The sequence below is a fragment of the Marmota flaviventris genome, chromosome 11 (genome assembly GCF_047511675.1).
Source record: "Marmota flaviventris isolate mMarFla1 chromosome 11, mMarFla1.hap1, whole genome shotgun sequence".
Classification (NCBI taxonomy): Eukaryota; Metazoa; Chordata; class Mammalia; order Rodentia; family Sciuridae; genus Marmota; species Marmota flaviventris.
The window spans coordinates 8,381,347-8,408,141 of NC_092508.1; the positions used below are offsets into that span (position 1 = coordinate 8,381,347).

A 26,795-nucleotide genomic window follows, 5' to 3' on the forward strand; every position below is an offset into this window, starting at 1 on the left:
AGATCTCTCACAGTTTGTGAGCATTGCCAACTTCTCTGTCCAATTGTGAACCCCATCCAATGACTTACTTCACTCCTGACCAAACCTACAACAAACCTGACGATCTATCCCTCCCTTTCTCATCTCCCTCATTCTAGGTTTTGGCTATATTTTGTGCTTTGACATTTCTGGACCAGGTCTAAGTATATTCCCCATATTGTTCATAGGGAGCACTTAGCCCAAATCACCACAGCTCTCCCCTCATTTTCATTCACACTTCTGCTGAAATGACACCCAGTCAGTAAGGCCTTCCTTGACCATTGTTTCTCTAATGTCATCTCTTCCCCATTTTCATCTTCTTATCCTACTTCATTTTCATCCAGTACTTACTACCACAACCTGACATAAATTTCTCTCTTCTCTATTAAATCACATGAAAACAAGGACTTTATCAATGTCATTTCTTCACTGAAAACTGTGTGGCATACACTTAAAGGGATATTTATAATAAATGACTATTTAATCTTCAAAAGAACAAGGTAGGATTCTTTTGTCCCTTCATTCCTAAGAGAAGTTCTATTATTTCTGCTCTGTAGATGAATAAAAAAGGCCAAAATGATGGTAATGTATTTAAATATTAAAAAGCTATTTAATAGAAGAACAGGGACTTAAAACCAGGTTTTAACTAACTTTTATACAGTGTTTATCAGGTTATCCAGTACCTTTCACATTACAATGAATACATTCATTATGCATCAATAGCCTTAAAAATGTCCTTCTCTCAAACCTTCAATCCCACTTCTACAAATGTATCCTAATAATTGCTTCTCTAAGATTTATGTTCAAAGAAGGTTAAACAGTTCTGTAAAATAGCAGAAAAAGGAAAAACTGAATCTTCAGAAACTATAGCTGAGCGCTGCAAAGTAATTTAAAATGAATTCTTCTGAATATTTCTACCGTTATAAAAAGTCTGCAATTTCTTTTAAATGAAAACACTTTATGTATGAAGTTGCATATATATTACAGTCCCACCTGTGATCTTTATGTACATAGGTATTTGCTAAGAGAAAAAATATCAAAGGTTAATAATGGGTAATGAAAATGAGACTTGTATATTTATGTTTTTCTTATGGGTAAGTATCTACAAAATACATCCAACATTTTTTCTGATTATACAAATATTATTTTAAAAAATTAATTCAAGATTATTTTCCACTAAAAGGAATGAGAGCTCCATGAAAAGAGTAGGAAATATGCAAGATGAGCCTGGGACAGACACCTTACTCCAGAAAGCAAATATTAATGAGATCATGGCAAAAAAGAGAGGAGCCAAACTGAAAAAGTACCCATAGGCCTTTGATGGTATAATTTAAGCATTAAAAGAAAAAGATTATAATGTGCTGTCATGCAAATTAAGCAATATGCATATAAAAAGTATTATATATTTAACAGCAATATTAGTAAACCATAAAAATCCATTAAAAACTCTAAAATATTTATTGGTCACCCTGAAGGTTGTGAAAGCAACAATTCAACACTCTAAAAATTGGTAAATAAGAGGAAGGAATAGAACACTTTAGACGACCTTTTTTCTGTACCCTGTTTCTCAGGGTAACTGAAGAATGACAAAGGAAAGTTCTTAAAGATTCATAGCTAATGCATATTGAAAGAAAAACCATAAAGTTATACAATCCTTGATGAAATCATGGATCTAGCAACAATAATCAATGGCATTAAAACTACTAACTACAGCTGAATAGTAGATGGACAATTTCACAGTGCACGGACTAATAACAGAGAACACACTGACTTATGACTAAAAGCAGGACAACCAGACCCAGTGTCTCATGATACCACATAACAAGGAATAAAAGCATCACCTATAAAAAGATCTGACCCTTTTTATCCCCCAAAATATAAATCAAAATCCAATCAAGCTTCCAGATCTACCTACCAACTTATGGGAAACAGATGAATAAACCAACAAGTTAAACACCACCACAACGAAGCAGTCAAACCCACAGAACATGGTACATGTGACAGGAAAAATAATGGGTTCTCCAACAAGTCAAACAACATGAGAGGGGGAAAAGAAGGCAGTGGAGACTGTTACATAGGTAAGAGAGATTCCCGGATCTTCTCTGGACCCTAATCTGAATAAACCAACTGAAGAAAAGATATGTTGGCAACCAGAAAAATTATTCACTGGGTATGAGCAATTGTTGTTAGTTTTGTTAGGTATTACAATGGAGTATAACCGATACATGAAAAATGTCATCAGACACATCAAATTATGAAATATGAATGATCTGGATTTTGCTTTAATATACTTCAGCATCATCCTTCCAAAAAGCAGAGGAACAGATAACCTTCCTGGAAAAGCCCTCTGCCTTTCAAAAAACATCACATTTTTTTTTTTTTTTTAAGTTTGGCCCATATCTCTGCTTTAGATCTTTCAAGAGGATCTGTCTCACCTCTGTACTGCATAGAGAACTAGGCAATCCATATTGTACACTACTTTTTGTTCCCAACCAAACCTCTGGAGCATTTGCATAGATCTGAATGGATATCAGTTTCTCCATACACTCATTCTTTAGGAAAATCCTATCTTAACCAATATAAAATTTCATTAGCAGTATGCCTACATTTTTTCAGAACATTTTTAAGAGATTTTCAAAGAGTTAAAATATTTCTAACCTTTTCAGAATTTAGAGGTGAGAGTAAACCATTGTGAACTGAACATTTTCTGATTACAAAGTCACATGGACCAGTTAACTCCAATTTTGTAAACTAAAGTACTAAATAAACTAAAGTACTAACCTATCTTTAGTAGTATTCCCACAAGTGGTTGAATTTTGTTAATCCTTGATATGTTTTTTACTTAGAAAGTAGGATCTGCCTACTTATCAGTGGGACAAGTCTTTGCAGTAATACCTGATTTTTAGAGAAAGACCCATTTAACAAATTTTAAAAAGCAACAGTGCTCATAAAAAGGTATGTGTTGGCTGGGCACGGTGGTGCATGCTTATACTCCCAGCAGCTCAGGAGGCTGAGACAGGAGGATCGCAAGTTCAAAGCCTGCCTCGGCAATAATGAGGCGCTAAACAACTCAGTGAGACCCTGTCTCTAATGAAATACAAAAATTGGGCTGGGGATGTGGCTCAGTGGTTGAGTGCCCCCGAGTTCAATTCCTGGCACTCCCCACCCCCCAAAAAAGCTATGTGTTAACTTTACAAATAGGAACTTCACATTAAACCTCAAATACTTTCTGAAAGAATCATGCTTCTATTGTCAAGTTTTACTGTGATAATTTCAGTGTAAATGCAGTCATTATGGATTTCTAAAGTTATGATAATTAAGTACAAAAAATATTTCAAGCTGTCTTAAATAATTTTTGGAACAAAAGTATTCATAAGGAAAGACTAAACAAAGGGCCACTCTGGCTACACAAAGACCAATGTTCTGTGCAAGTTCTATATACCAGATACCAGAGTAAAATGAAGCCACGGAAGACTATATAAGAGTGACTCAGGTGATTTTTTAACTCACACCAAAAGCTGAAGCCAGTGTGCACAGCCAACTGTGTAAGAATGACAACTTTTTCAGAAATAAGCCATTCTAGCTTAATCTCATTTTTCAAACCTCACTACAGTTTGAAGAGTAGTTGCTTTCTTTAAAACACCGCATAGCTGGGGGCTGGGGTTATGGCTCAGTGGTAGAATGCTCACCTCACATGTGCGGGGCCCTGGGTTCGATCCTCAGCATCACTTAAAAATACATAAAAAATAAAGGTATTGGGTCCAACTACAACTACAAAAAAATATTAAAAAATATTTAAAATACTGCTTAGTTGTAGGCAAAAAGTTAATCAAATCCATTATGACACAATAATTCATGAGTTTTCTCCGGTTAACCAACAACTAATCAAGTTATTTTGGGGATGCACAGTATTTTCTTTATATGTGATGACTATATTTAAATAGATGTTAAATAAGAAAGATGTTAAATAAACTTACTTAAATTTGTATTTTTCAAAATTATAGGTCTATGATTTGAGAATATTTTAAAAACAGACATGCCTTTCAGAAACGAATTCCAACTATTTATGTGACAGAATTCTTAGTCCTAGACCTCATCCCAGTCCAAGCCAAGGGTAAATACTTAGAATTAGAAGGTGCCAAAATATACCATTAAACCTGAGCAGCCATTTGGTGGGTATTAGGTAGGACTATTTTGAGGTAGGCCTATATCCTCACATCCAAAGCATAAAGGCATCCAGGACTGGGATAAACTGAAAGAGGTGTCATGAAGAAAGAAAGAAAATCATTTTAAACAGTCAAATCAGATACATTTCTAAATGTATTACCAAGTGCACACTAGCCTGTGAAGTGTCTGGGAGCAAGAACCATATAGTCACATTCAATCTGCATGACATTTAGCAGTGTTGGCAACCAAATTCTTACAAAGTTTATCCAGCTCAGGTTTTGTTACAGATGAAGATGATGAACCTTGAGGGAGCTGACTCACTCAGGGAACCCCTCACTTACTCTCTAGGCAGTGACAGTATATCACTGTTCTTTTCAAAGATTGTGACATTCCAAAGATTCCATGTGGAGTATTGGGATCTGACCAGCCAACATTACTTATCCATCTATTTCATAAATATGATCCTAAATTCCATCAATAGTTTTTTTTTTTTCCTCCACTATTTTTTTTCTTCCTCCTCCTTTATTTTTGGGGGGAGGGGACTGGGAATTGAACCCAGAGGCAATTTATTCTGAGCTACATCCCCAGTCCTTTTTATTTTTTGTTTTGAGACAGGATCTCACTAGAGTTTTGATAATTTGTTAAGGCTGGCCTTGAACGTGTGATCCTCCTGCCTTGGCCTCCCAAGCTGCAGGGATTGGTGTATGCCACCAAGTTTGGCCCATTAATAGTTTTTAACAGTCACACTACGAAGCTAAAAACTTTTCCAGTAAGCAATTTAACTGATCTTGGTCTCTGGTACTTGCTTTGTGGGAAGCCACACTGTCATTCATGGTTTATTATTGCATTTTGGGACATGCTTGTACAATTATTCCTGTTAAATTTCTTCTGATTTTGATTCAGTATACAACATTTAAAAATTTTTATTGGCTCTCAATTCTGTTAACTAGTATATTATTAACTTTCCTTACTTCTGTCAATCATAAATCTAGTCAGCAAATCATACAGTTCTTCCTTTACTCCCTTTAAAAAGTACAAATAGATGGGCTGGGATTGTGGCTCAGCGGTAGAGCGCTTGCCTAGCACGCGTGAGAGGCCCTGGGTTCGATCCTCAGCACCACATAAAATAAATAAAGATTTTAAAAAATATATATATATAAAACCATATAAACATTATTTCTTTTAAAAAGTACAAAGAGATCAAGGAAGACAGAGTGCTAGAACCTTCCAATTAAAGCCTGTCATCAGTTTCTTTTGTGTACAATTATTTCAACAGCCACAAGGCCACCTAACTATATTATCACTACCAATGGTGACTTACAGATTTCTTTGACCTCAAGATATACACTCATTCAATAAAAAACAAGTATTGTCAGACAGCACTTATCTTTACTAGGTAAAATTATACTAACATTCTTTATTCTAGCCTATTTTGTTCCATCCTAGTCTCCCACTCTCTCCACTCCCTTTAAATAACGATCATAATCAACTAATTTGATTTTATAACCTATTGAATTATAGGTTATAAAATTGACAGGATGAAATTTTGATAGGATGAAACCTGAAGTTAGTAAAAGGTTTAAAAATCAACCTTAGGTAGCTGGGGCACGGTGGCACATGCCTGTAATCCCAGTAGCTCAAGAGACTGAGGCAGGAGGATCACGAGTTCAAAGTTAGCCTTAGCAAAAAGCAAGGTGCTAAGCAACTGAGTAAGACCTTGTCTCTAAATAAAAGACAAAATAGGGCTGGGGATGTGACTCAGTGGTCACATGCCCCTGAATTCAATCCCCAGTTACCCCCCCCCCCCAAAAAAAAAAACCTTAGTAGCTCTTTTACTAATGACAGCTATTTTATTCATAATGTCAAAATTCTCAAATTGTCATAAAACAAAGATTTTTTTTCACAATTAAAGACTTGAAGTTATAGCCACATATCACAAAACATTTAGAAATGTCTGTACTATATGACTGACTAGTTTTTTTAATTAATTTTTTATTTATACATGACAACAGAATGCATTACAATTCTTCTTACACATATAGAGCACAATTTTTCATATCTCTGGTTGTATACAAAGTATATTCATACCAGTTTGTGTCTTTACACATGTACTTTGGATAATAATGTCCATCACATTCCACCATCATTTTTAACCCATGACTGACTAGTTTTTATGATCTTTTATCAATATAGATCTGCCATCTTTGTTTTATCTTCATGATTCATTCACAGTCAAAAGAGTTAAGAATTACATTACCACTTTTTAAGAATTAGTTTCAGAAAATGTGAACTTCCGACTATTTTAGACAAATTAGCACTGTATTTTAATGGTTAATGTCCACATTTTTAAAACAGTCAATCTTCAAGGATAGAATTATAATCTATTTTAATTCTGGCTAAATTTATTACCTGTTTTGCCACAGACTTGTGCAAACATAGTCCATATGATCAAGGGCAAACATCATGGTTCTTCCCCACATTTTTGTAAATAAGAAAGGCAAATAGCCAATCTTGCCCTTTAAAAAAGATAATTCCTTAAAAATGATGCTTAATTCAAAACATGAATTGTAAACAAATGAAAACTTTGAAACAAGGTTCAAATATGGTAAAAAAATAACGCCCTTCAAAAATTATTTTTGGGTCAAAGAATTAAAGTATATTAAAAATGCTATGATTCTAAAAAGTTATATTCAAGAAAGAGTGGTAAAACTATTTTTATTTTTTGCTTTTAGTCATTCCAATGAAGTGTATTTTGAGAAAAAAAAATTCTTTTTAAAATTTATAACCTTAAACTTACTTCTATAGGATCAGATATAATCCTGGAAAAAAATCACTCTCCTTCAAGGTCCAAGCATTACTATTTCTGTTCTGGCCAAATGCCCACAAAAGCACAAACATGTCACAAAACCAGCCAGAGCTAAATCACCATAGTTGGAGATCTGAAAGTTTGTTTTCTTTTTGAATTGCTCAAAGGCTGCTGTATGATGGTATTTAGTGTACATAGACTGTCCAGCATTAGTATCCAGAGTCACAGAATGCACTATTACATGGGCCCTTTAGAGAATTATGTAGAACATTCTACCGGGGATAATTTCTTTGAGAGTTCTCATAACCAGTCATATATGCTGCCCACCCTCCACAGCAATGCACCAACTGACATCTGAAGTCTCGATCCTAGGTTGAGAAAAGAGTTTTCAATGAAATAATGAGGCTAAAAAAAAACAAAACAAAAACCCACTTAACTTCAGAGGAAGTAACCATACCTCAGTTGTCAACTGAGTACCAGAATTAAATACAAAAGCTCTTGTTTGAGCTTTTGGAGGAAAAAAATTCCCAATCATACAACCAAAACTCAGCTCATGGACAGAAGAGAACTTAATGACACAAAGCCTAGTGAGGATACAGGTACACACAGAGCACTTAAAATCTATGCAACACTAATACACACCCCATTTACCAGACTGCACGAAAAAAGTGATGAGTAGCAAGTTCAGAGTGTAGACACACACTGTGTGCTGAAGGTCACAGACATCAACAGAGGAGATGCTTCCTGTACTGCCTCTCAGAGACTGAAAACTTTGGATAAGAGCCAGAAAATGTATTACAATTGACTGTAGAGCTTTCTGCAACCATCTGAACTACGATAAGAAAGAAAATGACAATTATTTTGTAATTTTGTCAAGCTCTGGTAGGCAATAAAGTATCAAGTGACAAGGAAGGCAAAAGGTGAAAAACTCACTGTAAGCCCAAGTGCTGTTTACAGAATAACCACATGCCTTCTTTTATTGCTCACAGAACATTCCACTCTTTATGGAGTAGTGCTTTGTAGGTAAGTGTTGACATCATAATATAGTCAAACTGGAAAGTTTGCTTTTAAATCTTAAAGCTGTATCTAAAATGCACAATAAAAGCATCTTATATCCAAGGGAGCATAAAAAGTTAAATTCTAGTGGGAGGTCCCCAAACAGAATGGATAAATTTATTTACATTAAAACTTATTTTCCTCTACAAATTTTGAACACAGGATTTCATCTTTAGTGAATTCTAGCCAAGGAATGCTATCAACCATAAGTGATTGTGATGACTCAATATTTGTGAAAGCTCTGTTATCTACAAATACCAAACAACCCAAACAAATTATCATTCCTGTACAGACCAAAAAAATCTACCTTCTTGATTTTTAAGTTTCTCTCAAATGTTGGGGTTATTTATTAACCATACCATCAACTTGTCAGAATCACAATGGTTTTAACAGAAGTTATACTGATTAAAATTAGGTTTCTGGGAAGGAGGTGAATAGGGTAAGCGTGTTCCATAACAGTGGGAAATTGGTGATGCAGGCTCTGAAATTTTTCCAAACTAAAATGGCATTAGTCGTTCTGACAGCAGCTTTTAAATCTTGTTCTAGCTAAGGTCTGGAGCAGGGAAGGGTTTACTTCTTTTCCAGCCCAAATACCTCACTTCTATCAGTTTTATATATTAGGCTTTTATACCACAGATTTAACAAATATTTAACAACCACCATTTTATGACACGAAACAACATCCACTGAATATGCCTGTGTCATGGACATTATTATCGGAGGAAAACAACGACCTGGCCTCCAAGTCAACACACATAACTAGATTTGAAATCAAGTCCAGGTTAAGCTCCTTGATTTTCAAAGGTAGCTATTAGTGCTGCCATCAGCTCAGCTAATTGTTAAAGCCAGAGCAGTGACCAGATTATAACCTTGGTCCTCTCTAGATAACCAATTTTAATAAAAAGTTCACTGGCCTACAGGGCCACACTCCAGATCAATACTATCTTTTATGTTTTATGTTAAGATACCTTAAACTTTAACCCAGGTACTTCATTTTTACAGATACTATAGAGATTTGAGAGATGTATACTAAGGATTTGGAGCCCATATTAATAAAAGATCCAGAGTCTCACTGCCTGGAAGAATTATGCTTCTCTTAAGTGGTCAGTTTTGACTTTTAATCTAACAGTATCAGAACTGATCTTGTTTCCTTCTTTGTTCTAGCTACTCAAATTTAAAGCCAAATATATGGGTTCCATCTAGCTAGTGTAAAAGACATGCATTTGTTTGTATACTAACTCTGCCCAGGAATCATTTTATTTATTGATCCTTATCCAAGTATTTGGGGTGAGGAGGAGGACAGACAGAAGGGGGATGTAGAGTAAAAGAAGAAAAAACATTCCTAATTTCCTCCAGGGTTCCTTAAAATGGTAGCTAAGTGTATTAGCTTTTTGTCACTATAACAAAATACTTGAGACAAGCTAACTATGAAGAAAAAAATGTTTCTTTAGCTCAGTTTTGGAGGCTCAAAGGGCATGGCTATATCAGCTCTGACCTGATGAGGCCCCCTTGGCTGTGTCACATTATGGTAAATAGCAATGGTAGGAACAAGTGCAGGAGCAAGTGATTTATCTTAAACTGGAAGCCAGAGAGAAATGGATAGGGTCTCCTTTCATGAGAACTACCATAATTTGTTAAGGGACATGCTTTCAATGACCTAAGGAGCGCCCCAAACACCCCACTCTTAAAGGTCTCACCAGCTCAACATCACCTCCAACCCATGGGCATTTGGGGAAACAAATCAAATTCAAACCACAGAAGGGGGAAAAAAGAAAAATCTAATTTGAGCATGAGGGTATAGTTTTCCACCATGATAATTTTGTTAAATACTGAAAGATCTGTTGTCAATTCTTCCATTTTCTTGTTGAGGTGGATACTGGTAACAATGCTAAAGGGACATCATGTCTGGGTGTAGAGGGGCTCTAATTTCATCATCCAGGGAAAGCACATTAAAGCAATCAACATGTATGGTCCACAGCAAAATAAGGGGACTTTGATAATTTTTCTTAAGAGCCCAATGATTTCTATCCGTAACAGTGGTCTAGGCTTCTTTGTACTTTGAGATGTCCAAGGTTGTCCAAGTTTCTCCATCACTCAAAGAATCTCTACTGCAGTGTGCAATGCCTGTTGAGTTCCCATCATTCTCTTTCTGATAAATAAGAAAAATTAAAATTATTTCCAAGTCTATTCAACATATTGTTCAAGCCATTACTGTACATGAGGCATTACAGACATTAAGGTTTAAATGCTCCCTTTATAGAAAATTATGTTATTACCAGGTATGCAAAATATATTCTACTCAACTATGGTAAAAAAAAATCCCATTAATAAATTAAAATAATGGCTGGGCTGAACTTGCAAACCACTATTCCACAGCCTATTCTCATCTCTCCAAGGAAACTTAGGAAAGCAATAATACAAATGGAGATGAGGATGACAGGAAAAGGGACAGGCAAAGAGCACACAGTAAATGAAAAATCAGTTGTGTATAATGTCAAATGTACCAAAATCAACAAATATCAGTGGTTTAAACCAAAAGATCAATAATGCTGAAAAATGTCCCACCCTGGGATAGCCAACATTTCAGTCCTTCTTTCTATATTCTGGGGTGGAGGGTTGAATGAATATAAATGAAGTGGCTTTTTAGGCATGAGTAGAATGCCTTTAGGATCACATGATCTAGTCCTTTGAAAATGCCCCTGAGACCCGAAGGATATCTGTGACCAGAGGCTAATATTTGAGATAAAGGACAAAATAAGAGTAGGAACAAATATGTGGCCTGGGGCAAATGACCAAAGAATTCCATTAAAATTTTATCCTGGACACCTAAACAAACTGGATAACAGGTTAAGATAACCTCAGTAATACTTTCCTAGAAAGAACATGGGGTCACTCTATATTTACCAATACCCCTCCACCAATACTCCAGGTCCATCATGTAGCATTCACATAGCTCCTGTGGGTGGTGCTACAGTCTTTATGAGCTAATCCCCTGCTGGCTCCAGAAAAGTAACTAAAGAGGAGCTAGACATTTAACCTAGGTCAGTCTCTATCCAGACACTACAGTTCCATGACAGAACACACTGAAATGTAGGTGGCCAGGTTTTCTTAACAGGTGGAGAAATCTGGTCTGCACAGAGAGGACAGGGTGAATGGGCAGAGAAATACAGTAAGAAATGGATCACTGCAATGATATTTGTTACTGGTTCCAGGCATTTTGGGATCCAGGTTCATCTCTGCCTCTTCTCAAACCTTGAGTCTTTGATTCTTTCCTAAGATACAATTTTAGTAAGTCCCCACTTTGTTGGAAGAAACAAAGAATTCCAATTAACACAGGGCCATTTCCTAGGCCTTACTCCTCAGTACTCTGGAGGAGTGGGAAGCTCTAAGAGCAGGGCTCAGGTATTTTTCCTCTTAACCTTCAGAGAGCCAAACTGGCCCATTGGAAAAGGAGAGTGGCACTGTTTTTGACTCCACATATTCTGCATACCTAACTTTTGAGGCTGGATATCTAAAATATGTCATTAAAGAACAGAAAAAAAGGGAAAACATGAAGCAATAAAAGTGTGAAAACATCTGTTTATTCAGTGAGAATACAGTTCAAGATGACATAAGGAAATGCAAATTAAATGCAGCCCCCCTCCCCAACAATGATAAATTGAACTCAAGATAATCTTGTGAAATTCTTTCCCTTGGATATGTGGGCTCACGAACTTGGAAGGCTTACGAAAAAAAAAAATTACATAAATATATAGGTATATGAATACTGGCACATTACCCTCCTTTAACAGCCCTTTCAAGTGTTACATGGCAAGAGCATCCACCATTTAAAACTGAACTCCCCAACTTTGCTTTCAGTAGTTATCAGAAGCTTTTATGTGTCAGAGGAAGAATTTGTTTATATTGAGAATCTTTCAAGTTTCTGACCTGAAGTCAGAAACATTTTAAAGTTTGACGTATTATAACATCATAGCTCTCACTCAGAGAAAAATGAAGGAGTCCTCTATAAACCCTCTGGTTCTAGAATTAGTGCTCCAAAATCAAGCTATCCTAGGGAAAGACACCTGAGGACCTGATGGACAGCCATGTATATTAGTAGCAAACAACAACAATAACAAAAGAGCCAAAGGGGGTCATGACAACTAGTTTTGGGACTGCTAAATGATAAAATTACAATATATCCTCCAAACTTACGCAATGTGGGAGAAAAATGAATAATTATGTTCAGGACAACAGACATAAATGTGTACTTTCCCTGGCAAATTATAACATTTGTTTACCCTTACTACACTGTCACTATCTTGAGTAGAAGCCGACTTTTCAATTATGTTCATATTAATGTCCCAATCTAATAAGGACAAAGCATTCTCCACTTAGAGCAGGGCCTAGCAGGGTCACCTTTACATAAATTCTTGTTAGGGATGCTGAAAAGAAGTCTCTCCCAGCAATTTGATATTCCAAATCAGTCAACACTTATAATTTACCAATCTTAAGGAAGAATTCAGCTGTGTCATGAAATAACTCTTCAATCTCCAGCTAAGCATGCTGATCATAGCCAGGTGGTTTCAACTAGTTGATATTTCCCCTACAGGCACACACTTCATTATTATCATGATTCATTTCACCCTGCTCTCACTGCTAAAGAATCAGAATAAACTGATTTAGCACATCAAATTTCTCCCAAAGCCCAGTGTCTTTGAGTTCTTCCTCCTCCCCCAAATCTTTTGAGCTATAATTTTACCCTGGCTTATGCACCTTCTATTTGAAAATTTTGTAACTACATTTTCATGCATACCCTAGAGAGCAAGGGACATTTCATGTGCTCTCAACCATGTGAAACACTAAATGAAAATCAGGAGTGCACACAGTATTTGTGTGCACATGAGTTTTGAATAAAAATAAGGTGGAAGGTATCTCCTAAAACCCAAGTGTGTAAAACTGATTTTGAAACTGTAAAACTGAGTTCCCCTGTTCAGGAGACTGCTATTTTCATAACACCAATTTGTTATTTTGGGTTGTTTTTCCAGAATCTGGAATACATAGGATAGTTTTAAGATTTTCAGTTTTAAAAAAGAGAATGTAATATCTATACTATCTGGGTTGGGGGATCCCATTTTGGTTTGGAGGCTGTGACCTTTGAGATAAGCATTCCATGATTAACAATCTATCTATGTGCTCTACTTCTTAAGACAATTCTGAAAAGCTACCAGTTCTACCTCCATCATAAGATCTTGTCTTGTTCCTTTTCCCTCTTTATTTCTTCTTTCCTCTTCTCTACAAACATAACAAAAACCTCTGTAAAGATAGTCTTGACCTTTTTAAACACTTATGGGTGTCTACATACATATCCCAGGCTAAGCACACAAATGCCTCTCTGGTCTTCTTTCTACTACATTTAACTTAAAGAGTGGAGGAGCTTCTATTAAATAAAAGGAAAATATTTCCCAACCCTCTAAGGCTTCTGTGAGGAAGAAGAGCCACTTTCCATCATTTCAGCATCCAATTACTCATTCTATGTGAATAAGACCAAGACCAGCTCTTGTGTAAACAAATGGGTTATGAATAATCTCAAAGAACAGGGAAGAATGATTTTAACAATATAAAACTAGGAAATATTTACTTTGCTGTGTGCACATACAGGAAGATGTTACCAGTTCCTTGTTCCTTCTCGCCTACTTGTGAAGATAGTGTACAAGAATGCAGATCACCCTATCTGTGGCTAATCTGCCACATACCTCTTGGGAAAAGTGTATTAGCCAGTTATATTCTGACAACACGAACGTAAATAGAATGATCTTGTACAAACATCAAAATAACTTTTCAGTTCTAGAAGATATTCCAAATTAAATTGTATGATTTAACTTTTTTTTTTTTTTTAGATAATCTCAATTAACAGAATCCTATCAGGAAATAAAATAGCTAATAAATGGATGGGAACTTCTGGACACCAACACTTAGCCAAGGACTGTTCAAAAAAAAATCAATACTGAATTCAGTCTCCATGATTTATGCATTCTATCTTTTCCTTGTTTGAAAAAAAGAGTACCTTAACTTCTCTAATCTTCCTGTAAGTCTCCTTTTCTTCTCAGCTCCTAAAAGATCACTGATAATAACTCAGTGATATGAAAGTCCTCTCAGTATCCTGGGATATAACATATTGGGACCAGAGACTTGAGTCATTTTTGTACCAGAAATTTTCTGTTCCAGGATGATTCTACATTCCACTAGCTTGTGGTAGAGACAGCAAAGTTGGGTAAGTTACAAATTCAAGCTCTGCAATGAGGGTTTCAAATCTAGGGCCTCTTCCTGTGCATAACTTCAGACCAATTACTTAGCTTCTTTTTCTCAGTTACTTGTATCTGAAAATACAAAGAAACAAATAGAATTCTTATAGACTTAAATGAGGTAAATATCTATAGAGGCCTTAAGCAACATACCAGCAGCTGAAATATATGTGTACGCTGGCAATTATTTTATTCTTTTTGCCTCATTTTTCCTGCTAGCACTACTAGAGAATCTTTAGGCTATTTTCATACTCAATTGGCATATGCCAATGATACTGATTAGAATCTCTAATTTCAGCCCCTTCAGTTACTGAATACAAATAGGTAATAAAACAAACAAACAATCCAAGAAACTTTTAATCCAGGCCTAGTAAACTCAAATACCCCAGCAGATGACAGAAATATATGAAGCAACAGCTATGGTTAAGACAAGCACTGCCCCTCAGCATTGTTATTCTCCTCTAAATATCTCTTTTCCTATGTCAGGTCACAAAATTAACCCCCAGTAACAGTAGAAAATATCAAGGATGGGAAACTACAAAACAAAACAAAAAAACCAAACCTGTAGAAATGGAGACAAAACAGGAAATATCAACTTTTACCTCACTTTTTAGTGAATTAAAACTACAAACATGCTAAATTAATCACTGATATAAATATGTACATATTTATATTTAATTACATGCTTACTTTAAATTTAAGATATTGTTTAAAAAGAATAATTTTAAAACGTACGTAATAATACAGCATAAAGTTCAGTTACTATGAGGCAAAACAACTTAAAGTGGGCCCTTTTTGCTATTTTAAAACTTATGGCTGATAATCACATCAAACTGTTAACAGCCCTCTACACATCAAAAGTCCAGATTCACTTGCCGGCAACTTTTTAAAGTCATAAAAATATTTTTGGAAATACTTACAGTACAGCAGAAATTTTGAGAGCTTTAATCTTCATAAAAGCTAATGTGTACTAGGTGTACAGAACACATCAGACACACTGCAGAGCTTTTCTTGCTGAATCTCAAAACTATGCACGTTTGTTTTATACTTTCTACTGTACAGAGGAGAAAGCTAAGGAAAAATGAGTACTGAATACCCTGCCCAGCAATGCACAATTAGGATTTAAATCCAGAATCCTTAAGGTCAAAGTCTCTTCTTGTCTTATCAACATTGAGCTTTAGATTTTTTTCTCTTATAAAACAGTCTCTATGATATATTTTCATTGAACCATCCTGTGAGTTTGTAAATTCGCATTGTTCCTCAAATTGCATAGTTATTTTTAGGAGCTCATAACAAACATTATCAAATAAAATAGACATAGTAAGGCCTAAAAATTGTTTCATGAAATTTCTATCAGTTTTGAGAGTATGTGTGAATGTATTAGGCCCACTGATAAAAAAATGTAACTTCTTACTATGGGTTGAAGTTTAAAAAAAGAAAAATGTACTTGAAAAGCCACTGAGCTAAAGTGTTTACTCTTTTCCTTAACTGAAAATAAATTATTCTAACCTTACTTGAATTCCAATTCTTATAAAAGTCATCAACCAATGAGAAAATAAATGCTTTGAACGTCATACTACTAAGAGTACAAATAGGAGCATTTTCCAAAATCTGTTAGACTAGAATCCCTCTTCAAGATGTTTGTGAGTATTTCCTAGTGAAAGGGGTGTCCTGACTAAATAAACTTGGCAAACTGGGAAACACTGCACTGTTTCCTTTGCAAATAGTCATAGGCATACTATTAAAAATTCTGATACGCTCTGCAGAAACACAGTAACACAAAAACATCAAAAATAAAACTGGAGCTGGGGATGTAGCTCAGTGGTCGAGTGCTTACCTTGCATGTGTGAGGTCCCAAACCAGACTCTAGTAACAACCCACACACATAAATACAAAATAATCTGAGCTGGACATGGTGGTGTGCATTGGTAGTCCTGTAGTCCTAGCTACTTGGAAACCTGAGGCAGGATTACTTGAGTTCAGGAATTCAAGGTCAGTCTGGGCAACCCAGCAAGAACTCATCTCAATGACAAAGATAAAAACCAAAATAAAAATGTAATTAACTGTATTCAATCCAGTGTTTCCTCAAGCTAAATTTTACCCTGGAACTACTTCTACCAGCAATTAATGGAAAACACTGTGTTATATGGAACTTACCTGGGAAAGGGGGAATCCTAAGCATCAGTCATTATCGATTATAGTGCATAGATCATTTTCAAAAAAAAGCATAAATAGAGCAGAGATAAATAAACCAAAACTGGATTGTTTAATATTCATCTCTGCTGACTAAAAGAGAAGTTTTATCATACCATCACATGGATATATCACTTAACAGTTACAGAAACAATGTATTAAACCCTGAAACACAACATTATAACTCCCATATGAAGACTGAACAGAGGGGAAAAAATGTAAGTAAAAGAACTGGAGCCAAAAGGTGATTTATACGGGCTCATGATAGTGACCTGAGTTCCTGTCTCCATGTTGGGAGACTCCAGAAGTAAATTAACTGGTCCATACTATGCCATCAAAGCAGGAAAGAGTTGTTTAGACAGACCAAGAACTCCCTGAGGCCAGACACTTAGAATAATAACCTGCAAAACAAACAAACAAAAAAAACCCAACTGTGTGTGGATCAAGCTAATTAATAGTTATTTGAGAAGCTATGAATACTCATGGTACTAAGTATCACCCTCATTTCTTATAGGTTATAGTACCCTAGGCTAGCAAAGACTTGACATCTAAGCTAGCATTCCACCTTTACAAAGGTAAAGGATCAATAGCAACTACAGCCAGGCATGGTGGCAACGCCTGCAATCCCAGCAGCTAGGGAGGATGAGACAGAAGGACTGTGAGTTCAAAGCCAGCCTCAGCAAAAAGTGAGGTGCTAAGCAACTCAGCGAGACCCTGTCTCTAAATAAAATACAAAACAGGGCTGGGGATGTGGCTCCGTGGTCAAATGCACGTAAGTTCAATCCAGGGCACCCCTGCCCCCACCACCAAATAGCTATTATAGTCAAAGAATACTGCCTTAGGACTGCTCTTTACATCTCCAATTTGATTGTACATATTTAGTTCTTTCTTTTCCACTCTCATTCCCACAGTTAATGTTTTCCTTTTCCCAAAACAAACAGCTCATACAACTTCACTATACAATTGTGACAATGAAACTCATGTGAGGCTTGAGGATTTGTTAATCATTACCTGACTAAATTTGCACTTTACAACCATATAACATTTAATTCTTAACTCCATATTTCATAAGTACAAAGGTAGAAAACTGGAAAATATACATTTTGATGTTGTTCACATCTACCCCAAGCAAAGAACTTCAGTGCTGTGAAATAACTCCAGGCATATGACCAACGGGGAGAAAAAAAAATGTTAAAGCGTGGTCACATGATATAAAGTTCTCATAAAGAAACAGACTTCAAGACCACAGCAAAACCAGAGATTACCTAGTACAGGAGAAAAGGGCAGGTCTTAAGCCCACACACATGATCATGGAAAATAAGAGCAAGAAAGATTTGAGGGGTTTTGAACCTAGGCCCCTTTGTATAATAATGGGAATACTGAAGCCTAGAGAAGTGGAATTACTTGTCTAGGGTGACAACATGATTAGTCATTGAGTCAGGACCCAGCCCGGTTAATTCCCAGGTTTCTGCCCTTCCCACTATAACATAGGCCTCCTATTCTCACTACAAGACTAACATGAAAAATAAACACTACCTTATGGTCTAAATAAACTATAAACCACTAATCAAATTATGACTCTAAAACATTTAAAATACACCATCTCGTTTAGGATTATAATGTGTGGGTACTGTTTGGGAACCTATTAAAATCCTCAATAGAGTCTATTTATAACCCTCATGCTAAATCAAAAATGCTCAGCAAGAAACCAAGACCCTATGAAGGAAAATAAAACTATTTCAGATAAGAAAGTCACGCCCTATTGCAGGGAGCACACATTTTGAAATGAGGGAGATCTGAGTTCCAATCCTAGCTCAACGATACAATATTTGTGGAAGGTCCCACACTTTGGTTTCCCATCTGTAATGATGCTGGGCAGAATACAATTTACCTAGGATTTTTTTTCATCTCCTTGATCCTTTGTCCATTTCAACTCTTAACCTCATACAGCTGCCCCTAAAACTTGCCAACTACATCACAAATATGAGTATCAGTGTATTAAACCATTAAAAAAATCATGTGCCAAAGAGCATTTAACATATTGTGAATACAATCTTTGTACATGTGAATGGAAACGTTTGAAGACATTATTGCACAAAGAATAAAAATTTCCTTCATGCAAACTGCATGAAAAGTAGATCTGGCTCAAGATCCAGTCCTGTGGCAAGTGACTTCACTTTGTAAAAACTTCTGCAAAATTAATTGAACATTGTTCTGTTTACAGTGGGTCTCAGTATTCCCACCTGAAGAAAGAACCATTCCAGTTAGTTTCTGAGGTACTAAAGTTTCTTCCACCTGGAACAGTCCATTATTAGCATCACAAAACTTTAGATGTCTGGGCATTTGATATATGCCAGACCCTGCTCTAAGTACATTAGATGTAGCAACTCATTTAATCTTCTTACAACTCTTTTAGATGTGGTCTATTATTTTTCTCATCCAAGGAAATTATTAGAGAGATGTTAAGGAATTTGTCTAACATTGTAGAACTCAGAAGGAGGGGTGAGGGTTCAAATCCAGTGAACCAGCCTGCACCTATGGTTTCAACACCAGAGTTAATACTGCACCTCCAAATTCTATGAATCCAAGAGTGGGCCTTATAGATATATGAACAAAAACCTGTTCATGCTATTTCTTCTGTGTGCCTAATTACAGCTGATGTGTAATCTGTGGAGGGAGAGAATAGGGACCAATATGTTAACAGTACCTGTAAAAGAGCAAGCTATAGTTCATTAGAAAACATTATAAAGTATCAACTTAATTAAGATCAAGCTATTTTTTGTTTCTCAAAATTTATTTTTTGTTTCTCAAACAAACATTTCATCAAAATTCATCAAAGTATTGTGATGTTTTAACATTATCTTATTTCCTGGTCCTCAACAATTTATCTGATGGATAATGCTCCCAAGGAGACTGCCACGACATACACTAGGCTTTCTGCCTTTGTAACATGTATTTGAAAATGCTTACATACACAAAAACAAGAAAATATAAAACTACAAGTTAAAACACCATGTAGAATCTCTGTACCAAAATCTGAAGCCAGTCACAATCTAGTCAGGATTATATAAATAGGTATGTGGCAGACATGATCAACATAAATGGCCAGGGCAAGCTTTACCTCCCTTCTCTGGGGCCACTTCACACCTGACTGACCTTTTCTAATTCTCTGCATGCCATTCTCCCTTTCTCTGCCAGCTTAACTTCACAGCTGCTATAAACCACAATTCTGTCCTCCCCTCATCCCTTTCATTTCAAGAGAAAAGTTAAAAGCACAATCAGACTATGAAGCTCTGAGAGACAGAAATGGCACAATGGAGAACTGCACACACACACACACACACACACACACACACACACTAAAATGCTGATGGTGACAAGTTGTTAACTTGCAACCTCTGTTCTGCTACCCAGTACCTCAATAATTCCTCTCACAATCCTTGGAGGGCCTGAGAAACAGAAGCAAAACATCTATCATTTTATTCCCAAACTAATCTACTCTACAAATGATAGTGGAGAGAATATTCACCCATTTTTCCTCTCCCCTCATATTCCAGACAGGTAAATGGCTGGGGTCCAGTTCCATAAGCACACACAAAATAAGAAAGCTCACACAGTCCAATCCCTTCTTTAAAGAAGATTCCACTACCAGTCTTCTCTCGATCAAAGTCAAAAGAGACTGATGACTACATCCTTGTGCAATTCTTAGGCTATTTGGCTTGATCTGCATTCATACAGATTCAAGATCTTTACTCCTCAATAATTAAATAACAATGCAAGTCACAAGCAATTTAGCCCAGAGTTTCACAGATTTTGTCTACTTCCCTTCAATTTTATCACATTTTATACATTTCACTTTTTGTTTGTAAAAACCAAAGTTTTACCAACCAAAATTTTTGTCATTACCCATACTAATCAAGTGATCACATTCCTCTATGTATAACACCCAAGGACAGCCTTAAAATCAAACTCCTAATTAACATGAGCCATGGAAAAGAGGCAAATGGATTTTAAAAATAGAGTTGAAAAAGAAACACCAACAAAGGTATCAAAAGACACTACCTAACATTGAAGTTCTGTCCTATGATTGGATTTTATTTTTTCGTGACGGAGAAGTGTAGTTGGAAGTGTGTATGCCTTGTTATGGCAGATAGAAAGTTGTGAATTAATTGTCAGTGATCAATCTGGAAAAAAGGCTCTTGGGAAAGTATGGAAGTAACTACATAAATCTATAATCTCACAAAAGTTAATTGAAAGAATAACCTTTAGTAAATACTCCAAAGTAATGCTATAAAAAAAGATATAATAAAACTGTTTTAATACAAGGACCTGCAGTCTAAAATGCTAAAGAACCTAAGTGAGCTGGCCTTAAAAAAAAAAAAAAAAAAGCTGTGTAACTATAGAAATTCATTTCATAACAAATTCTTTAATAAAATAGGCATTTTATTAAAGAAATGCCAATAGAAAAAAATGCATCTAGTCCGGTCTTTGTGGTGTCATTATCAAAAAGTGTTAACCTATAGAAACTGTTTCAGAGGGGTAAGTGGAGATGAAAAGAGTCACTGCACCACAGTGTATGGGAGACAGTGTACCAGCCTTGAGAGTCATCTTTCCATAGTACCCTTCTAGAAGTACATCTGCTCATATGGCAAAGACCTGCACAATCTCTTCCATAATTCATAATCACATGCCTCCCACCAAATAAAGTTTATTCAGTAAGCAATAGGATCCAAAATTTAAAGAGATGTTAATAAACATACTTCAAACAAGAAGCCTTTAGAAAAAGTTCAGTTCACAGTAGCAGTTACATAGCATGACCACTGCATTTCATGATGGAACATTGTCAGGAAAAAGAAAATTTAAAAACACTTCCCTTGTTTTTTTGGGGAAAAAAAAATCTTTAAAATATATTTATGAAGAATTTACTGACAAAGGAATATTTAATAAAACACAGGTGCATAAATACACAATATATTCCTTTGTACAAAAAAAAAGACTGGAAAGAAAATAAGCAAAAATGTTAACAGTAGCCAGATTTAAGTGGTAAAATTAAGATTTTTTTAAAATTAAGTATTTCTGCATTTCACAAATTTTTTACAAAGATCATGCTTTACTTTGATAAGCAAATTTTTAAAACTGAAAAAGTTGGCATTTGTTTTTCACACACACAAATAAGTGCTTACAAAACCTAGAAGCTACTTCTATATTGCAGACTTCAAAGACAGCTAATTATTTGCCAGTAATTAACCCCCCCCCCCAAAAAAAAAAAACCAACACCCACAAAACAGAGCTAAAAAAATTCACTCTGGCTCTCCTATAAAGTTTTTTCATAACTAAAAACAGAAATTTTTACCTTTCTAGAAAAAGGTCTATGTTTAACTTTCAATCCCACAACATTGGTAACACTGACTTTTCACAAATGCCCTCTTAAAGAAGCAATTCAGGTTTAGCTCACTGTAGACACCTATTATACAGTGCAAGGAGTTTTGATGCATTTTAGGGAACTCGACAACAAAATCACCTATTGTGCAGATGAGCTTATTTTAACAGACATCTTTCCCTTACCTCTTAAGAGACTAACATCTAGTGAACATTTTCTGTAAGAGGTACTGTGCTTGGCCTGGATGCGGATTTACTTAAATATCCATCCGGGAAGCTGTCAAAAATCGATCTCAAATTGCATTATATTCAATGGACAGAATGTCAACTCCTGCCTGGGCCTCCTCCACTCCTTTCTTTCACAAGAGCGCCTTTAATATGCCCTAGCCTACATTTCCGGGCTCATGAGTCACTGAGAAATGAGCTCTAAGTTTCCCTTAGAACGTCGCTCTAACAGCAACTCCACAGCATTCAAGGATCTGGCCCCAAAATACCTCTTTAGCCCGCCCCACCCCACCCCACCTCAACACAACAAACTCGAATTATCTACGATTTCTAAAACTACGCCTTTGTACCTTTGTCCTCTAGCTTTGCTGGCCCTGGACATACATCTCTTCGGCAACCCTCCCCAACCGCCTCCAAATCCCTCCCAGGCCTTCAGGACCGTGTTGGGCGCCGCCTCGCCCAGGAAGCCCTCCTAATTTATGCTAAGGCGGAAGCGATCGGCCGGTGCGGTCTTCCCCGGGCACCTTTCTAGCCCCGTGTCTGGTCCTTTCACAGGACTTATCGCCTCCTTCCTGGTATCGTGGTTATTTGTGGACTGCTCTTATCTCCCACACCAGAGCGTAAGCTCCTCGGGGGAGGCGGCGCGGGACCCGGTTCACCTCCGAGTCCCTCCGGCTGGGACCGACTACGGCGCCCGCTCGCAGCCAGCGCTCGGGTGGCTTCAACCGAACTCAGGAACGCGCCGACCGCACAATTCCTAACCAGAAATCAGTTAGACATTTTCCCGAAATGACGGCCACAAAGATGCCATCTGCCCCCGGGAACAGGAACCTGCGCGGGGCCCGACAGCGGTGCAGGAGCCGGGCGCAGTGGGAGTGACAGTTGGCCCGGTCCGCACTTCCCTGCCCTCCCGACACTGGCCGCGGTCGCCCCACGCCGCCAGCCCGCAGGAGGACGGCCGAGGTGACGGCAGCGGACCCGCGGCTCCCGGAGCTCGGCCGAGGCTCCGGGTGCCCTGCGCCGGCGAGGGCAGCGGGAAGGCTCCGAGAAGGGCCGGGCCCAGCCGCTCCTGCCGCTGCCGCCACCCCAGAAAATGGAGGCGGCCGGGGCTGCGGCCGGGCCCGGCGTCAGCGCCGAGAAGGGCCTGGCTGGGGGTCACTCACGGGGCTCGGCCGGGCCGGGTGGCTCCCTCTCCGCCTCCGCGTCGTCGCCGTCCCCGTCCTCGGCCGCCGCCGCCGCCGCCTCGCGCTGCTCGCTCGGTCCCCGCGGCGCGGCTCGGGCGCTCGGCCCCTCCGTTGTCTTCCGCCCGCTGCTACTCCCGGCGACGGGCTCCCGCGGCGGCGGCGGCGACTGCGCGGGCGGACGGCGGCCCAGAGGTTCTCGCGGTGGCCGCCGCGCTGCTGCGCTCGCTCGGGATGCGGCTGCGGCTGAGGGGATCGACGCCGCCTTTGCCTTCGCCTCCGCCCAGCTCCTGAAAGCTCAGTCTCTCAGACCGCGCCGCTCCCGGCGCCCCGCGCCCCGCTCCCGGCCAGAGCCCGGCTTTGACGTGCGCACTGCGCAGCCGCCGAGGGCGCGACGTCGGGTAGCGCCGCAACGCCCCCTTCTGCCTCTGGCGCCCCCGGGCGATCGGGCGGACTCAGAACACCCACATCGCGCGAGACTGGAGTTGAGGGGGTGCAGAGAAAAGCAGAAGCCCAGAGCGAGTTCCTCTTCCTTCTGCCCCTTACTGGCTGGTGCCCAGCTCCTGCTCAGTGTCTTAGCACTCTTCCTGGAGGATTACACGCCTACCTTCAGCGGCACTTCCTCGACTCTTAAAGCTTCAATTCTGCGAAAGGCCTGGAGCCGACTTAGTGCACAGCTTCTTTTTTGCTTGTAAGAAACGGATGACTTCATTTTAGCATCCCTAACAGTATAGAAAGTGGTAGGATGTAGGATTCAGCCTGGATTTAAACCCAGTTCCACCACGAACCTAGGGATGTTTTACCACTGAACTACATCTCAACCCTTTTTATATTTTAGGATCTCGCTAAGTTTCTGAGGCTGGCCTCGAACTTGTGATCCTCGTGGCTCAGCCTCCTTAGCCGCTGGGAATGGCTGTTTCCTCATGGTAAAAAAAAAAAAAACAAAGAAAAGAAAGACAAAAGTGTGATAACAGTAGTACCTGCCATAGGTTCACGCCGATAAATAGGATACTGTTTTACAAAAGTCTGATGACAGAGTCTGGTAGTTTAAAAAAAAAAAAAAAGATTTGTGTGTATTTGTTTCTGTATTTTTAACTTGTAATCAAAGTGTAATCAAAGTGATTAACTTGTAACCAGAGTGCCTGATGTGTACTGGGCACTATTCTACGTGGTGGGTCTGTGAGCTAGAGTCCCGGCTTTTAAGAGAAACAGTAAACAAAGCGACACGGAGACCATTGAACAGTGTGAATTGCTGGAGAGGAACAGCCCTGGGTGAGGAGGGTCTGCAGTTGTGAGCTAGCTCCATAAAGACAGCAAGGGCCTGAAGGCCCCTGAGCTTTGGAGAGGCGGAGCAGGAGGACCCAGGGCCTGAGGAGGGGATGTGCTGCTGAGCCAAGGGATGGCAGGAAGTTAGGAGAGGGGGAGAGAGTGGGGCCTGTTGAGCCAAGTGGGGACTGTGGTATTTACAGAAGACAGGAAGCCATGTGGAGGGACTTGGTATGACATTTTAGAAGGGTCACTGTGGTGTGAAGACAAGACTGAAAGGCCTGAGGGTTTCAGCAGGGACACCAGTTAGAGGACACTGAAATAATCTAGATGGCTAGCTGGTGGGGGAGGGGAGGGGGGAGGGGGCATAGCTCAGGAGTAGAGCACCTGCCAGGCAGGCAGGAGGCCCAGCGTTGGATTCCTAGGACCAGGAGGAAAGAGAAGGAAAAAGGGAGAGGGAAGACAGGGATGTCTCCCTCCCCACCCAGGGCTGCTTTTCTCCCTAGCAATTCACACTGCCCAACAGTCTCCGTGTGGCTTTGTTTACTGTTTCTCTTAAAAGCCGGACTCTTTAGCTCACAGACCCATCACCTAGAAGAGTGCCCAGAGTGGTAGCAGTGGTGAGGTAAAGAAATGAAGAAGTGGTGGGTTCTAGACATACTTCAGAGGGAGACCTGCCAGGATTTTGCTTATTTTTATTTTTCTCAAGTAAGACAATTTGGTGATATGGGGAAGACTTCCCTACAGACGGAGCAGTGTTGAGAGCCACAGTTTAGTCAGAATGACGCCTGGCATTTTGCTAGAGGGAATGGTTGAAAGGTGACCCTGCTCTGGGATTAGGGTGGATCCTGCTGCCGCAGGTGCCTGCTACTTCGGAGTTCCCGGTGAGATCCGCGGGGTTCCTGGAGAATTGGCGCGGGGAGCCTGGTGGAGGGAGTGTATTCCAGGGAAGTGTGTGTAGGGTGCCGGTGGGAGTTCGGGAATAAAGAGTTGCTGTTTGAACCTACAAGGCTTTGTGGCTGCTCGGTTATTTGTGCCCAGCCAGACTGCAGCAGAGCAGAAGGGAGGAAAACAAGGTTCGTTTGGAGGCGTATTAAGTTACCTGATGGACAAGGAGGAATTTGGATCTAGAAGTCTGGAGTTCTGGGGAGAGGCCCAGGCTGGAGATGTAATTTTGGGAGTCCTCAGAGTAAGTTAAACCTCAGGACTCCATGAGATGGTTTAGGAAACTAGTGTTAACAGAGGGCAAGGTCAAAGACTGACCTAGACCCCCGACATCAAGGGGTAAAATAATGAAAAGGAACTAGCAAAGGATCCTGAGGAAGAGCCAGAGTTGCAGTGGGGGGCCCAAGAGGACCATCTATTGGAAGAAGAGGGCACACTTTTTAGGGAGGGGGCAAGTGAGGCTAATAGTTTGAGTAAGGTTGGTGTTAGTGATGGGTCACGGTTCCCAGTGCCATGGAGGTAACCAGTACTTCGTTAAGAACTGTTTTAGTGGAGAGCTGAGTGGGAAAGCCTCATTGGAGAGGTGTCTACAAAGACTGAGACCTAGAACGATTTCTAGAAAGAGAGGGTTCTAGAGAGACCATGAGCCAAGACAAATTCTTCATCAAATTTTGATTCTACTTAGCAGAGAAATGAGGTGGCAGCTGGAGGGGAATATGAAGACAAAGCACATTTTGTTCTTGATTTCCTTTGGCTCTGTTCAGGATGGGACCATGACAGCATCTTTAAATGCTGATGAGGTGGAGATGCTGGGTTCTGGAGTGCTGTCCCTGAGGGATAAAGAAGGGAAGGGTGAAGAACTCAGTGGAGGGTCTGGCCTTGGACATCTTGGACATGAGCAAGGAGGTGTTCACTCACAGGACTAGGCGGTAGGGCAGAAAGTGGGCACAAAGGCAGGGAGCTAGGTAGATAAGGTACCGGACCATACAGGCCCGGCCCTTCTCAGGGTTTCTGATTTCTCAGTGAAACAGGAAGCCGAATCATCGCTCAGAGCATGGAAGGAGAGCAGGTGTTGGAAGTTTGAGGGGAGAGAAGGTGTGAAGGCACAGTCAGTGGGGGTATCCTATGATTTTTTTTTTTTTTTTTTTTTTTTACCAGCCATATTTTGCTGGGAAGATATAGGCATAGGAAGGTGGGAAAATGGATTCTACCAGGATTATTTTTGCTGGATAATTTTATGGAGGGAGTGGGAAGAAGGAAGATAAAAGAGCATAA

General features: G+C 39.1%; 1 protein-coding gene across 1 annotated transcript in view; it reads right to left on the bottom strand.

Annotated features, from left to right (window-relative positions):
• Cab39 (calcium binding protein 39) overlaps positions 1-23,678 on the bottom strand; it is a 77,430-nt gene extending 53,752 nt beyond the window's left edge. Inside the window, exon 1 of the mRNA XM_027941711.2 lies at positions 23,292-23,678. The gene's annotated coding sequence lies outside the window, so the exon portion shown is untranslated. The remainder of the gene's footprint in view (positions 1-23,291) is intronic.
• Between the last annotated feature and the right edge of the window lie 3,117 nt (positions 23,679-26,795).